This window comes from Malaclemys terrapin, chromosome 1 (assembly GCF_027887155.1).
Source record: "Malaclemys terrapin pileata isolate rMalTer1 chromosome 1, rMalTer1.hap1, whole genome shotgun sequence".
Taxonomy (NCBI): domain Eukaryota; kingdom Metazoa; phylum Chordata; order Testudines; family Emydidae; genus Malaclemys; species Malaclemys terrapin.
This window is the reverse complement of record NC_071505.1, coordinates 81860090-81877564: the sequence shown is the minus strand read 5'-3', so window position 1 is coordinate 81877564 and position 17475 is coordinate 81860090. Positions and strand designations below refer to the sequence as shown.

General features: G+C 42.8%; 1 long non-coding RNA gene across 1 annotated transcript in view; it reads right to left on the bottom strand.

Annotated features, from left to right (window-relative positions):
* LOC128831896 (uncharacterized) overlaps positions 1–16409 on the bottom strand; it is a 57566-nt gene extending 41157 nt beyond the window's left edge. The window contains exon 1 of the long non-coding RNA XR_008443899.1: positions 16284–16409. This is a non-coding gene — a long non-coding RNA (uncharacterized LOC128831896). The remainder of the gene's footprint in view (positions 1–16283) is intronic.
* Positions 16410–17475: the final 1066 nt, after the last annotated feature.

Genomic DNA, 17475 nt, shown 5'->3' with positions numbered 1-17475 from the left:
TTCATAGGGACCATCCCCTAGAAGAGGCTCCTAAAATGACACAGAGAGAATCTATTAGATGACATGGAGTTCTTTATGTTTGGTTTCTAATTTTTGGTGTATGTGTATATGTGGAAAGTTTACAACAGAATGTGAGTGTGATTTAACACTCCTGTGCTTCCCTGACCCGACAACAAGCCGACGACAGAGGGTCTGGTTCTTTTATGCAATTTGATCCTGTGTGCCACTCAGGCAGTGACAGTGAAACTCTCTAGCTGATAATTCCCCCACCAGGGAGAGCCAGCTCCTATGCCAACTACCCCACCTCCACCCTGGCAGAGGGGATACTTCAGGAGCAGGACGGAGCATATAAAAGGTGGGGCAAAGCACAGCTCTAGGACTGCAGCCAGATGTTGTAAGTTAGAGCAGCCCCTGGGGTGCTCCAGCGCAGCACTCATTGTGCTAGGTGCTGTACAAACACCTACTAAGAGATTGTCCATTCTCTGAAGAGCTTACAGCCTAAGTCTCTGATCCTGCAAATACATATGCACATGCTTAACTGTGTACACATGAATAGTCCTATTGACCTCATTGAAAAAGAGATTGCAGGATTGAGGCATAATTTAAAACAAGATACTGCAAGACAGAATGAAGGAGGTTGGATGAGGGTAAAGTGTTAGAAACACAAATACTTGCACAGTTGGATGATTTCAAGTCAAGATATTTTTTATTCATTCCTTATTTCTATTCCCTGCTGTCCTCAGTCTGGCTGGTCTTCCAGTGTCAAGGTTACACTGTTGTCATTTCATCGCTTTGCTTGACAGTACCCACCACTGCTCTGTTAGGTTCTGTATTAGCTTTCCCCACACTTCCCTACAGCTGTTCATTTTGCTTCTTGTGTTTTAGTTGCTCTTTTCCCCAGCATCATTCTTTTCATTCCTTCCGATATTTTTGTCTCACTTTCTCCACATCCTGTCATTAAGTGATTTCTTGAAGCCGCATGGAGTGCCCCTGTTATTTTCTTTCCCTCTGTAAACACTCAGCTTTGTCCACCGTCTCTGCTAAGATAACTCCAGAGCTATCTGATGTTTACAATAACTAAAATAAAACATGGCTAATGGATAGCATTTGTGTATGCCACTGCTGGTGCTGAGGGAGGCAGCATGGGTGATAGAATAAGGCATTAGACTGGGAGGCAGGACACGAATTCTATTCTCCCTTTGTGACCTTAGGTAACCTCCTCATGCTCTGGTTTCACCATCCCTATGGCAGGCTAATATGAAGTGCTTTGAGATCTCCTGATGAAAAGTGCTATATAAGAGCCAGGTATTATTTATTATTCTTTGAACTCTTCAGAAGAAAGGTAGGTAGGTAGGGGTGTGGGTGTGGGTGTGGGTGTGTGTAAAAGCCCACCCATCCCCAGAACTTAATAGATACAGTCCGGTGTGGCACTCTGGGTGAGCCCTGCCTTAATGTCTTCCCCACTGGGGCAGCAGTAGGTTCCTTTTAACAGCCTGGGGCAAGCAGAAGCCAACACACACTCACAGATGGCATGTCCCCTTTAAATAAGGTTTCAGAACAGGAGCAAATACAATACACAGTTCATAAGGGACTCACCTCAGGGCCCTGGGTTCAGCTCCCACACCTAAATTTTACAAACAAAGCCTCTAGTTAGGCCCATCTCCTGGAGCCTGAGAGGAAGCCGCCGCCGCCACCACCCACTATAGTCTGCATGGCTTCTACTGCCCTCTCTCCTCCTCAGCTTTCTGTTTATATAGCCCAGGCCTAGGCCAGGCCAGGGCCTTCTTGATTACACCCCAGGCTGTCCCAGCTGCAGGGCCAGCATGTTCCTTAAGGGGTACCACACCCCTTCACACTAAGATTATTACCCCTCAGGTAAGTTAGGACCATATCATTCCATTGATTTTCATGGAGAACTCAGTGAAGTCAATGGTACAATATTGTACTAAGACTGTGCAAGGCATTGCTGATTATATGATTTATAAAGGGATACTGTCAGGTTAAAAATCAACCAGGACTGAACAGCTGTTCCTTTTTTGGGGGTGAAAAAGCCATACATTATTTTTCTTCGTTTGATACACACCTCAATGACTTATTCTTGCACTTTTTCCTGCCAGCAAAAACCTCTCCCTATTGCATCAGCAGATTTTTAGATTAGTATTACCCTGTTACTTCCTGGGGAAGGTGTGGCTGCCAGCTCACTATTTAAATCAGTTTTTAACTATCTCATTTAAATTTAACAGTTGTTTGGGCCTTAAATTAAAATTAAAGCCATGGCATTGCAGTGACCACCAGATTTAAGCTTAGGCCAGGCTGCATTGGCCCTTGTGTTGAGATTTAACTGAGGTGAGGGTGCAAGGAGCCCCAACACAAGCACCGGGCAAGTGTGTCTGTACAGATGGGACACAAAAGCGGCGTTAGCATAGATGTAGGAACTAGCAGCAGCACCCCCTGTCTTGAAGTGGTTTCCATCATATCCAGGGTTTACGGTTTGATTCAATGGCTCTCAGTACCCCGACTATACCAATTGTTCCAGCACCACGGAGCTCTAGCCTCTCCAAATCAGAAAAAGGGGTCAAGGCCACTGCCTAAAGTGCCACCCCCAATCTCAGTGTTTTTCTGCTAATAAGATCTCCAGTGAAATAGATAACAAAGAACTTCTGGATCTGATTCTCCTCTCTCTTTCACTAATGTTAAACAGGGATAACTCCAGTGAATTCCAATGAGTCACACCAGTGTCAAACTGATGTATAAGTGAAATCAGCATCAGGCCCACTTTTTAGTCTGTCTGTCTGTCTGGCAGCAGACTCAAGAAGGCAGCACTGCATCCGTTCATATTCTGGCTTCTTAGCAACCATAAGGACTAGAAGCAGGTGGGGGGTTTTTTAATGAAAGCTTACATTTTGCAGAAACTGATGGGACCATCACAGAAGTGCTAGTATGGCATATCAGCGTACATCTGCTCAATCTGTCTCTTGTATAGCCTGCCAGTAGCTCACAAGAATGTTCTCAAGGAAGATTAAAAGGGGGCATTTTGGATGGTCAGCTGACTGAAGAGCTTAAAAAAATAACAGTAATTAATCATGGTACCACAGATGTTGTAAAAAGAAATCAGCCAAGGGTGTTATTATTGCACTCAGAGTCTCCTTTGTTAAAAAATGTGAGTGTATTTTGTATCATCTTTGCCTAAGAATCTGCCTAAATAGAGGTTGGGTTTTTTTTTAAAGGATCCTGGAGCTAAATTTCAAATCAACCCACTGCTTTAATGTTTGGAACTCAGCTATCTTTCTGGGCAGGCTGCCAAAAGTCATAAAATTAAGTAGAAATTCTGAGTTTGAAGTAATTTTGTCAAATTAGTTTAATCTGGAATAAGGCCAAGAAAAACAGTTGCCAAAGAGACTGGAAATCACGCTTCAAAAGTAGTGTGAGAAGCTGGGAAATAATTATTCAAAAGCTGTGTCAATTAGTATGAACATCTGACAGGTGAATGAATACCTTCTGAAGAAGGCATTATTAACAGTCAAAACAGCTTTAGCTAAACAAGCTATTCCAGAAGGCATAATTTCACACATTTCTAAAGTGGCAATGATTGGAGCTGGCCTGTCATTTGTTGACACCCTAGAAAATTAAGAAATACATTGGATTCCCTCTAAATGGAAGCATTGGCCTCCCTCAGATAAGAGACTTTTGGGTCCGAGTCTAACCTCACTTATACTGGTTAAACAGAAGTAACTCCACTGAAGTCAATTTACACCCGTTTCAACAAGTATGACAATTGAAGGGCCTGATCTAATGCCCATTGAAAACAATGAGAATATTTACCTCAGTGAGTGTTAGATCAGGCCCTAAATATGGAAGAAATCAGTTACATTTGTTTAGATTGATAAACAAAGGTATCTATACATATGCTTTGGGTGTCCTTGATATTCTGTGACCCACTGCTTATAATCGAAATATTTCAAGTGCAGTTAAAAGCTACTTTTTCACCAAATCAATGTGAGAAAAGTTGGGAGAGAGTACAAAAGATTCATTCTCTCCCTCTTGTGCTCCATGAACAAGCTAGCTACACTCACAATCTTCAGGTACCTTGAATACAAGGACTGCTCCTGGTTACAACTGCTGGGGGTGCTAACTACCTCAACTAGGGAATGGGGTACACTTTGGGCATCAGTCAGCAGAGCTGAGCCCATGTGAGAAGCATATGCAGCCCTCTTTGAAAGTGGAGTGGAGCTTCTGGTCCAGAATGTGCTTTCAATACTCCAGGAGGAATTCTGAGTCAGGCAGAGTTCCTAGTGCACAACCTTCCTTAAACTGTCATTGGTTTAAAGCCATAATTTACACTGCAGTAGTAACATTCTATTTGCAGCTGCTTCTGCACATATGTGCAAGATGAATTAAAGTTCTCCGCTCGTTTTGCCATCCAAATGGTATGCAAGTTCATAAAGTGAACTTCAGACTCAGATGTATATGAGAAAGTTTGCATTTAAATTAGAATTTCTGTTTTCTTAGTGTCTTTGGGAGAGCGTTAGTTGAGTAAGATACAGACAAACGCTGGACTTTCAGTTAACTTGGCCAGTCATCATAAATCATAAATTAGAGCTGAAACAAACTATCAGATCAAATAGTCCATCAACCTGCAAACTTAGGACACATATTCCACAGCTCGAGGCCAAGGGGTGATTTTTAGTTGTTTGGTAACCAAAAGGTGGTGTAAGTTACATGTTAGGTGAGTCAGGACTGGAGAGGGTGTATGTGGGGAAGTGGTGTCACTTGCACCACTGTGAGTTTGCAATAATTTACACTCGTGTATGAGAGAGAAATCGAGAGAGAAAGACAGAATGGAATACGAAAGGTCATTAAAAAGGGGTATAAGATTAAAGTCTGAGTGTGTATCCACATACACACTTTTCAGAGTTTGCAAGTCTCCCGGAAATGGAAGGAAATGATTTGTGCTAGTTTACAAATTAATGATTTGCTGTACAATATGCATCATTTATAAAGCATTTGAACTGGAAAAAGAGAGAAATGACAGTTGAAGCCAGAATGAGAATGTGATGGTGAAGCTTCTTTTTCTTGTTCTATGAGTAGGGTTTGCTATAATGAAACCCTGGCTGATTTCCGACCCAACAGAAGGAAATTATTACATACAAGAAAGCAGGATCTAAAATATAAGAAGTAGCACCTGGCAGAGTTCAAAATACTAAACCAGGAGGAAAGGCAACTCCCTTCACTGGAAGTCCTTTGGTGCCACTGAGTCTATTTGTCTGTCCTCCTCAGCTCTCCAGTAATACTCTGAAAAATCCAGTGTAAACACCAAAGACCACAATATAAAGAAAAAGAGCAACAAAGTCCACTCGGCCATCTGTAGACACATGAGGCCAAATCCAGCCCTAGTGTAGCATAATAATAGTTGCTTGAATGACAGCTGAATTTGGCTCCTGGAGTTTGTTAGCCCAATAGGCGAAGAGGAACGTCAAAAGAATGTCCCCCAGATGGAAATATAGCAGATAAAATCTTTGATGGCTGTTTTCCAGAAATCACTAGGGAGAGAGGCACACCCTCTCATTTAAAATAAAAAAGAATATCCCATTTTGTAGTCCTTCTTATGGGTCTAATTATGTATAATAATCTATTAATGCACTTCAAAGATCTGGTTTCTGGCTAAGCAGGGACTGATTCTTAAGATCTTAATAGAGTATTGTATTCTGTTTCCTCTGTTGATGTCAATATTGTTGGGTCAAATGACAAAAAATGCTCCATCTGTTTAAGGATCTTATTTTGGGAGTTTCCATTACCCAAATTAGTAGTGATTCAGACTCATTCCCAAATCTCCTTTAGCCACATGATCTTCCTTTAAAACCATCAGACCACACTGGCATCTGCAGTTCAGAGTAATATAAAATCTTGGTAACCAAAACTGCTGTTTGCTAATTCTCATCCCCACTTCCCTGGCTGAAACAGGGCAGATATAGCAGCATCCTTGGCCACCTGGATGTGGGCCCAGAGTTGGGAACATGGAATACGAGGGTGTGAGGATTTACCATTTGCAAGGTCAGAGCATTAGCACACACTGCAAATCTGTTTCCCTCTATGCTGATCAGTAGTTAGCTACCTGTTTCCTAAATCTGGCAGAGGGACCCAAGCAGCAATCAGTGAGCTCAGCACAAAGACCTCAAGGAGCTGCCAAGCCTAACTGCATCTGCAGATGAGACACATTGAGAAAGGGGTCACTGAGGAGACCCTTTTTAGTTAAGATATGAACTAGTGAGTCCTTCCATTGCCATTGCATGGCAGAGAGGGAATTAAGAAGTAGTATAAATGTTCCAAGTATTAATATGAAATGATTACAAGACAGACGATACAACACAGTCCGTGTCACACAGAAACCATATTCAAAGGAACATGTAATGCTGTTAATTGCAGTAAATAATCTGAGAGTATCACTATAAACATAAAGAAGCATGAGCCAGGCCTTTGTTATATTTAGTTGTGTGTTTGATCTAGCTAATTCCTGTTCTGATCCGCTGTTTCTCCAGGGCTCTTGAGGCAGTGGATGAAGTGGAAGGAAAAATGGGGGTGTTGTTGAGTAATTAGCCATGTCCTGTCATGTTCCCAATCCCAGCACTGTTCCACTCTGAACACAGTCCATGTGAAAAGCAACAAAGATGGAAACATCATGGCCCCACTAACATTCTGGGGTGGGACCAACTATGAACACTTCTAAGGTGTGGTTGCTTAGAGCATCAGTGTCAGTGGCTCACTGTAGTGTACAAAAATAAAATGAAATCCCAGAAGCACTTGTGAATCTCCAGGAAAGACATTTTTTGGGGAAAAAAGTGTGTTTCATTTTCAAGATCCAGATTTTAGCATCCTACACACCCATAAGATGACTGAGCCTACTTCCAACTGACCAAAATGGAATTTTTCCATTGGGTTCAGTGTTCAGCTGAATATCCAAACATGTTTTGTGGTTCATTCAACCCTAGAGGTCAATATGATGTTAATCTTTGTATACACAAAAACTGAGGTGATGGCAATGATTTAATTCCTCTAAGAAGGAAGCTCTTTTCTGGAGCTAGAAATCCTTCCAGCCTCCATCCAAAAAGAAAAATGTAAATCAGTAGAAAGGAATTATGGCAAGTGTAGTTTTACTTCAAAACAAGGGTAGGATCATCTTTGGAAATGACTCAGGCTTATTCTAACATTTCCCAGTCATTTTCTGGGAGATTGGTCTTCAGTGTCATTAGAGGTGTTTCCAACTTGGAACAAAAACTTATCCTCAAGAGCAGTGCCAGCAAAGCATTATTGGTATTTGTAGCTAGCTCCTTCTTTCTCTGCGATATCTCCAAAATGTGCCTCTTACTCCTTTTCCCTGGTGCCAGAAGGTTAGTCTGTGCTCTGGTCAATTCCTTATTGACTATTGCAACCTCCTCTTCAGCCTCTTGCATGTCTCCACCAAGAGACCCTTATGCAGGATTGCCTGATGCTGTCCTCCGTAGAAGTCCCTGCCTCCAGCCAGGAGAGCAGAAACTATGAATACATCTGAGTAGCCTCCTCACATTGTTCTAGGGTGACCAGATGTTCCAATTTTACAGGGATAGTCCTGATATTTGGGACTGTGTCTTATACAGGTATCTATTACCCCCACCTCCTGTCCTGATTTTTCACACTTCCTATCTGGTGACCCTACACGGTTCAGAATAAGTTACACAACTTCAGTGCCACACGGTGACATCATCCCTCCGTTGCTTTGTGCAACTTCTCTCCTGCCATGGCAATGGGCTTCACTATCACAAGTCAGCCAACATTTGTGCATTTAATATTGACTTCTGAGCAACCTTCGCTAACCCATAATATGTGTGTTGGCAGTTTGTCTTTGCATAAGGGGGGATCCATTCATTAGAGGTGGGTTTTTTGCGGGGGGAGGGGGAGTGTAGTAACTCACACTCTGCAACTAGCGCCTGCTGCAGTTGCAATGCAGCAGCACAGAATGCTGTCCTGAGGACAGAGATGGCCGATGAGAGGGTAGCTCAAGCTGAGGATGAGGCTTTGAATCTGCCTGAAGGGACAGTTGGAAAAAGTTGTTATAGAAGAAGAAGAATCAAGATGCTGAGCTAACCGATGAACCAGAGCCTGGGTTGGAGGGGAGGGGATAAAATAAAACAACAGGAGAATAAAAGTAGGGGACTGGGAAGTGAGAAGGAGGAAAGAAGGAAAATAGGAAGAGGTTCGGGTCAGGAGAAGCAGAAAAAAACTAGATCTGCGTACGTGAGCAGGTGTTGTTAGAGAAGGGAAGCAGAGAGAAATGAAATCTACAGTTGTATTGACACAGAGTATCAAGGGGGTGGGGGAGGGAACTGAAAGGAAATATAATTGATGGAAAAGGGAATTGATCACAAAGCTGTGTTAGATGAAAACAGATCCTGAAAACGGCCTCACACAGGACCTACAGTGTCTGAACAGCAAGAATGATTGTTTGAACAGCTATTGACAGAATACAGTTCAAAAGCGGCTAATGGACACGTAAGGACCCACTAGGTAAAGAAACCCTGCTTGTGAATAACCTCAATGAAAATGGGACAGACACAGGAACATCGAATCTAAGGAGCACTTCAAGCCGAAGAGAAGCAAAGAACTGGACAGCAAAAGTGGCGCTGGACTTTACAGCCACTGAGAGGAAAAGTTGGTTATTCTCTGAAGTGACAGTATATTGTTAAGTAATCTCTTTTGGTCTTGTTAATAGCAATGCATTTGGTACTAACCGCACAGCATATACAATCTCACAGAGGTTAATGAGTTGGTAGCCTATCGTTTATCATTATAAATAGTAAGTCTTTGGGAATGTGCTATATTATTGATGCTCCTGGTACAATTTGGGGGTTTTCCCTTATAAATTTCTAAAAATGTAAATTTTTCCCTTTTATCTTGGTTTGTCTCTGCCTCTCCTCTCCTAGCCTAGCCTAGCCAGGTCACCACAGGAAGAGGTGGTTGGGCTGTGGGGGGTAAGGCTGGTATCTTCTAAGTGACCAAAGGGAGTTAGGCACCCAGGTATCCAACTACCTTTGGCCCCTTTGAAAATCCCACCTTTGTCTCATTAGTCTATGTACAATAGAGTTGTTTAACCAGATATTTTTTAATCTACAGCTTTCTGTTTTCAGTTTTTAACCTCTTATTAGGTTAAAGCTATGCAGGGCGGTCTGCCCTCCTTCTGTTTTTACTGCCCATTTATAGATGTTTTATTGGCTTCTTAGAACATGAGCATTGCCACTATTAGCATAAGTGGATGTTTCTGTAAAGTGATCTGGAAACTGTTTCCCCAGGTTGGGAGACCGTGCATTCTTAGCTCTGGTACTGTATTTAGCTTCCTTAGCTGAACCATCAAGGGATCCGATGGAGCTGTGTCTGATACTCAAAGCCTGAGATCTGTTCCCCAGAAGATGGTGGCCCTTGCCAAGAAACTAGTGGGTAGAGTCCCCATGAGGTAGGCATTTTATTTGGACCATACATTATTATAGTATTCATTGCTGTGACAAAATGCATAGTCACGTGTGTAAGATGTTTATTGGCTTCAATACAAAAAGAGGAGGGTCTGATTCAAATTAACCCCAAGATTTTCATTCTTACCCCCATACACACACACCTCCACCATCCCAGAATTACAGCCACATTAACTAGAAAAAAACCCTGAATTTTTGCCATGACAGAATTATTCCAATACTCAGAAAGGATGTTTTCAAAAAATTAACTTAATCTGTCGAGTAAGTGCCTTCTGAACTCAGGCTTACTGGATTTTTCCAAATAAGGATAACATTTGGCTTATAAAATGAGCTTTCCCTCTAGATTAAATAAAATAAAATAATTCAATGTGAATGTATAGAGTTCATATTTACAAATTTCATAGCACATGCTGCTCGGGCTCACACTCGTAGTGGCGTAGGGAAAGAAGCACAAGAATGGAGTTCTAGTTTTACATACGTAATTCTCAGAGCAAACTCCATGGAAAACAATGACATTATTGTTAGTGTTATATGTTTTAAAACAAAAAGATCTGAGTCACCTCACAGCCACAATGTATTTGAACACTTGCAACTATAATATAGAGACGTGAGCCCAAACCAGACCTCTGGATATGACCACTCCCGTTGAAATCCTGGCCACAAGTGAAGTCAGTGGGAGTTATCCAATGACTTTAGAGGGGCCAGAATTTCACCCACTGAAATTAGGCAAACTTCAGATACGAGCTTTTTGTCTTTGGCCCATCTCCAGCAATAATGTGATGTCAAATATAACAAACAGTGATGGGCCTAGAGAGATTGGGAGCGCCCATGCCAGAGGTAAACAGAATTCCAGAGGGACATATACAGATACGGATACATACAGAGCAACGGTCACTTCTTGAATTAGTTTCTGTGTGTTACTTAAGCCAAATGAAGAGTAGCTCTCCTCTTGTGTACTCTAGAACTAGCTGTTCCAAGAAGCAATCTCTGAAAGCATTGAGAAATTGTTTCTCTAACTGTTCTCCCATTGTGCCATTTGACAAGTTTGTACGTGGGGATAATTGAAGTCCCCCATTACTATGATTTTGTTAAATTTTGCTACCTCTTTGGTTTCTCCCAACATTGTGCACTTAATTTCTTCTCCTGGGTCTGGAGGCTGGTAGCATAGCCAGTATTCTGCCAACAGCCCATTATCACACCATAATGAGTTGACTGTCACCTTTATTTGCATTCGTGATTACAGTATAACTTTTTCTTTTCCCTGTCAGGATTTTATACACAACACTTTCTGGTTAGTCTTTGTTCAGGTTAGGACTTTATTGGGAATGTTTACTCAGTCATATCTATGGCATCAACACCCAGTTTGCTAATTTCACAGTCAAATGGAATTGGGCTAATTCACCCCTTTCCCCTGCACAAAGCCAGGCAGGGAGTTTGGAGGTGAGGAGAGAAAAACTCCATACTTCACCCTCATGAAGATTTCCCCAGATCATTCCAGTAGGGAAGAGGGGTGTTTGCTTACTCAGGGAAGAAGCAGGGACCCATGGAGTTTCTGGGACCTGCTGGAATCTCTGGGATAGTTGTATATATGCATCTATATGAGCTCTGGAGTCCTCTGCCCCATCTTCCAGCTCCTTGGCAGCTCTTAGGGACCTCTTTGCCTATGAATGCACCTTCCTAAAAAAGGGGTTCTTCAGTGCAGAGGTGCTACAATAACTTTTCAGTATGTTCTCCACAGGATTGGTTGGGGATGTGACGTTGTGTAGTCTATATGGCTTTATAAAAACATGATAATAAGTGAATATAATGTAACTGGGATATGCTTCATGCAAAAGGTCTCTTGTAAGGTATCATTACAAAGCTTTTAATCTACTGAGTATGATCATCCTATTTGTAGAAATGTACCACTCTCGTATCTAAAACTAGAAATATAAAATATAACTCTGAGGGCCTATTGTAATTATGTAAAGTGTGGGCCATTAATGATGGTTTGGAATCTTGATGACTCCCATTGTCTGCAGATGGCTATGTTTACCTGTTAGTCTTCCTGTATATGTGTGTGCTGGCAAGTGGGCAATGAAGTCTTGCAGTGACATGTGATCATGTCACCTGAACTGGAATCCATCTTTAACCTGGTGCTTTTCCAGTGAAGGGGGGTGGAAACCCAGAGGGACAAAGGGTTCCCGCCTTATGCAAAAGATATATAAAGGGGTGGAAGAGAACAAAGGGGGAGAGGAGCCATCATGAAGAATCCCCTAGCTATCACCTGAGCTACAACAAGAGCTGTACCAGGGGAAAGAATTGTGCCCAGGCCTGGAAGGTGTCCAGTCTGAGAAAAAACTTACTGAAGCATCTCTGAGGGTGAGATTATCTGTATTCAGTTTGATTAGGCATAGATTTGCGCATTTTATTTTATTTTGCTTGGTGACTTACTTTGTTCTGTCTGTTACTACTTGGAACCTCTTAAATCCTACTGTCTGTATTTAATAAAATCACTTTTTATTTAGTAATTTACTCAGAGTATGTATTAATACCTGGGGGAGCAAACAACTGTGCATATCGCTCTATCAGTGTTATAGAGGGCGAACAATTTCTGGATTTGCCCTGCATAAGCTTTATGCAGGGTAAAACGGATTTATCTGGGTTTAGACCCCATTGGGAGTTGGGCATCTGAGTGCTAAAGACAAGCACACTTCTGTGAGCTGTTTTCAGGTAAACTTGCAGGTTTGGGACAAGTGATTCAGACCCAGGGTCTGTGTCTGGAGCCAGACGGGAGTGTCTGGCTCAGCAAGACAGGGTGCTGGAGTCCTGAGCTGGCAGGGAAAACAGGAGCAGAGGTAGTCTTTGCACATCAGGTGACAGCTCCCAAGGGGTTTCTGTGATCCAACCCGTCACAGGGGATGTTGCAAATTCCTCATCCCTTTCCCCAGGCACTGGTGCTGGACCCTGCAAAGGACCTCTGGGGATAAGGGAGAACTAAAGAAACAATGTTGTGGAAGCAGCTTAAACCTTTGCCTGTTCTGCAGAGGCAAAGGGATATCCATGCATAGTAGGTGCCTTAGGTGTAAGATCTTAGGCAGCACAGTTTGGGCCTTTGACAGAAGAACTGGAGAAGCGTGAAGTCTTGTCACAGGACTTTTGGCTTTGCCGACAAAAAATTATTTGGAGAAACAATTAATTGCTTTGTCTGGGGCAAAGCCCACCAGGGCTAATGTATTGCTACTGCACTATATCATCCAATGGATGATATGCCTCACTGATGCAGGAATGCAGCTAGTTACAAATTTCCTTTGAAGAAGAGAAAATGTCTCATTTGGTGAGTTAATCTTGTTAAATGCATCCGCAGAGGCCTGGTCGGTTACACATCAGTTAGGAAGCTTATAACAAAGAGACGATCACTCATTTCTTTCTTTTCAGCTGTCACCCGAATGTACAGAAGGCCATTTATATATTGTGAATCATGAGTGACACATTACCATGCGTCTCTGGCGAGAACATATTGCACAGTTTTGGAGACTGATCAGGAAGATGTGCTGTGTGCATGGACACATAAACCCTTATGGTATCAGGTTATACTTTAAGCAATTGTTAAAATTATCAAGAGGGTTTTTTTCGTGTCTTTTTAAAATGGCGTTAGTAAGAAGTGCTTGGCTGCTTAGACGTTATTCTTCTAAAGGAGGCTTAAAATCTCAGGCTACGTCTTCACTACGGGGGGGGTCGATTTAAGATACGCAAATTCAGCTATGCGAATAGCGTAGTGGAATTCGACGTATCCGAGACGACTTACCCCGCTGTGAGGACGGCGGCAAATCGACCTCCGCGGCTCCCCCGTCGACAGCGCTTACTCCTACCTGTGCTGGTGGAGAATTTGGGGATCGATTGTCGCGTCCCGACGAGACGCGATAATTTGATCCACGAGAGATCAATTTCTACCTGCCGATTCAGGCGGGTAGTGAAGACGTAGCCTCAGTTCCACTCTCTTGTGGTCTTTAAAGTTCCCATGGCATTTTTCACAAGAGGTAGGATGTTAATATTGCTGTCCTGTTTAAATTTCAATGTCGATAATTATATTTCACCTCCCTACATTCCTCCTCTCCTCCTCAGCCTTGCAGATTCAAGCATTATTAATGCTTTATATAACATTCTAAATTTACAGTGTGTGACACTGTAAGTGGAGGGCAGGGGAGTTACATTGGATTAAAATGTCATGAAGGGAAAATCAGGTGCTGACTATTGTACTGTTGAAGTAATTCAGGATAGTTGCAGTAACAAGCAAATGTATGTTATGTGACAGCTAGTAAAATGTTGATGAGCATAGAGAAATTAAATACATCTACCACAATAAGCATTTGAATAGTAGCAAGTGAACCTGCAAATATATTTATTTTACAAAAAGTTACCCAACTTTTATAAGATTCTTCCTACGCCATTATAATGGATCTGAGAGAATATTGGGCTGGATTCTGATCAGCTGCAGCAGTGTAAATCCAGAGTAATTCCACAGACGTCAGCGTAGTAACTCAGTTTATATGATATAAATGATAGCAGAAATTGGCTCATAACACGACTGTGAAAGGAAGAGCTTGTCAGAGCCTGGCTCAACATCAAATTCTCCTTATCCTAAAGTGAGAACACTCTTCAAATGCAAACTCCGTGGAAATCAATGGGCCTTTGTATACAAGCTATGTAACATTCATTGCATAAAAGGTGAGAAAATTGGAAAAAACATAATGGAAAGAATTCTTTTAAAATTCAGGAACAAAAATAAATAGTAGAAAGAAATCGCTTCAGAGAGCTTATCTTAAATACTAAGATTCATTTTCAATGCCAGTAATGGAAAATGCCTAGAAGCATTCCTAGAAGCATAAATAACAGCAGTAATTCAATTACCATTGGTGCTCTTAAAAAGCTTCACAGATTAGAAACTTTCCACCAGGTCTAGAGAGAACTTCTGTCTGTGAAATGGGGAATTCCACTAGAATTAGTAGAATCTCTCAAACCAGAGGAACTTTAAATTCACCCATTGTATTTGCTATTGTTAATAATTATACAGTGCCAGAAGTGGGCACTTTACAGATCTCAGAGCAGGGACCATATCTTCTTATGATGTGCTTACAAGTCTGGTATAAACAAATAACCCAATGACTAAAGGCATCAAACCAGGACAGAGAATAGTAGGGTGACAAGACAAGTGGGGCAACAAGGAGAAGGGGAAATGCTCTTTGGAGAGTATCGGTAGATTCTGTCTACAACTTTTGTTTGTGCAGTCATGGTCAGGCAGAGGAGTGTCAACCAAGAATACCAGTAATGAAATCAATGGTTGAAAGTAAACAAAAGTAATGAGTTTTGAGGAGTACGAGGGCACTAGACACACAGGACATAGGAAGATTTACCAGCTGTAATTGTTTCTTAGCAAACCATTATTATTTATATTACAGTAACACCAAAAGGCCTCAACCAAGATCAGGGCCCCATTGTGCTGGACACTGAACAAACACATAGTTTAAAAGACAGCCCCTGCCCCAAAGAGCTTACAATCTAAGCAGACAAGACAGACACAGGGTGAAAGAAAGAAAGTATGATCATCCTTATTTTACAGACAGGGAACTAGGGACAAAGAGATTATTTGTAACCTGCTCAGGATGTCACATCCTGGGGTAAAATCCAGACCAGTGAGAGGTTGCGTCACTGCTTGCCCCGAGTGTCTGTGTTAAGCAGCTCTAGTTCAGTAACTCTGATTCCAGCAGCCACCTTGTTACACCCCAGCCACACTCTGGTATGCACCAGCCTTGGTTACTACCAACCAAGTGACTCCAACACACTCCCAGTCCTGAATTTTCCCAAAGCCATGTGCTCTGCAACGTCCAGCCCTTTCCTGTACCATTCAGAGGAATAATAAGCTTTGTTTGCTCCTATAAAAAGTCAATTTGCAGCAGCTTCCCACGTTTACTGGAGTTAACAATCACGTCAATTCAAATACAGCATTGGGTTGGTTTAGATTAAAGTAAAAAAAAACTTATTAACAACAGGACATAGCTAAAGTGATGCCAAGTAAAAGAAATAAAGATAGAGATGGTTACAAGGAAATAAAGGTGAAAAACACGCATCCAAATATCTAGAACAGGGGTGGGCAAATTTTTGGCCTGAGGGTTCACAAAATTGGGGGTTGGGGTGCAGGAGGGTTCTGGTTGGGGGTGCAGGCTCTGGGGTGGGGCTGGGGATGAGGGGTTGGGGGTGCAGGAGGGAGCTCTGGACTGGGACAAAGGGATTTGGAGAGTGGGAGGGGGATCAGGGCTGGGGCAGGGGCATGGGAGGGGGGTCAGGGAGAAGACTCCGGGCAGTGCTTATCTCAAGCAGCTCCCAGAAACAGTGGCATGTCCTTCTAGACAGAGGTGCAGTCAGAGGCTCTGTGAGCTGCCCTGTCCGGAGACACCGCCCCTGCAGCTCCCATTGGCTGCGGTTCACGGCCAATGGGAGCTGCGGGGGTGGCACTTGGGGGGATGGGACAGTGTGCGGAGTCCCCTGGCTGACCCTACATGTAAGAGCCTGAGGGGGGACGTGCTGCTGCTTCCAGGAGCCGTGCGGAGTGGGGCAAGACCCTGACCTCACTCCCCAGCTAGAGCGCCGGAGCGGGGGAATCCCTAGACCCCACTTCCTGGTGGAAGCTCAAGGGCCGGATTAAAATATCTGGAGTGCCGGATGTGGCCCCTGGGCCATAGTTTGCCCACCTCTGATCTAGAACGTAATCTAGCAAGGTACAAGCTTTGTTACGAAGGTTTCTCTCACCGATCACGCTTTCTCCAGCATGGCTGAATGTCTCTCAGTCAGGATCTTCCACAGAAGTACAGGATGCTGGCTCCCCTTATCTTCCTAGATGAAAGGTAACTTGGTGATTTTTGCCCCTCTCTTTCATAGTCCAGTGTATCTCTGAAGTGGAGTCTTCTGCAGGTTATCCGCCAATGAAAGTTCATTCAAGCTGTGAGGAAGAAGACATGGATTCTGGGGAAGGAAGTTCTCTGCTGGTTTCTTCCCCCCTGGTGTTTGCTAAAATGCAAATTAATCTGTTCCTGCTCCCTCAAATGCAAATGAATGGGCACTTGCCATGTGATTGTCCATCAATTCTGATGACATTTGGCTGACTTGTCTGAGAGAAACCTGTTTACCCACTTCTCAGACTCGTCTGGTAAACTCATTTCTGTTCCGCATTTCCTCCATGTTCGTATGGTCCCTTGGGCATTTACCATACGTGCACCTCACAAAAATATTAATGAACAGTGTGTTATTAGTTTTCCAATGATACCTTACATGCCCCACATTAGATACAGTTTATGACATTAATGAATTGGGACACACTGATCTCGTCAGGTCGGCTGAAACTCACTACCAGATACCACTGAGTCTCTTGCCCTGGGATGCTGTTGTGATGACAGAGGATCACACAGGAGGGCTGTGGCAGAGATGGGTTTGGAACCCAGATCTCAATTGTCAGGCCAGAGGCTTGACCCCCAAGACCATCCTTCTCTGCAACCAAGTTAAACCAGAAGCAGTATTCTGGGGATTGATCATACTCAGTGCCTTTACAGCTTTGTATGTTTGAATTGTATCAGGTATGTAACAGAATGGGTGGGGTTTGTAATAGACACTAAAGTGGCTTATTAATTTAAGTTGAGGGTATTTCAATTAAATCCTTGGAAGTGGCGTCACTATCAAAGAGAAACTATTCTTGTTCATTTCCAAGGATTAGAAAGTAAACCTGTCTTCTGAAATAATCTCTCATGTGGTTTCTTCAGTGCCTAGGAAACTCCCCTCTTGCTTCACTGGAAAAATGCCATGCCTGCAAATCTAGCATCTTTCTTAATGGAGACATGGCTGATTTAATATCAGCCTTTCTCCCTGACACACAGTCCATCTGTATTGCTTCTCAAAAAGTGCTTTGAAAAGCTACAAGGGGTATTTCTCTGAATTCCCCAGCAGCAGC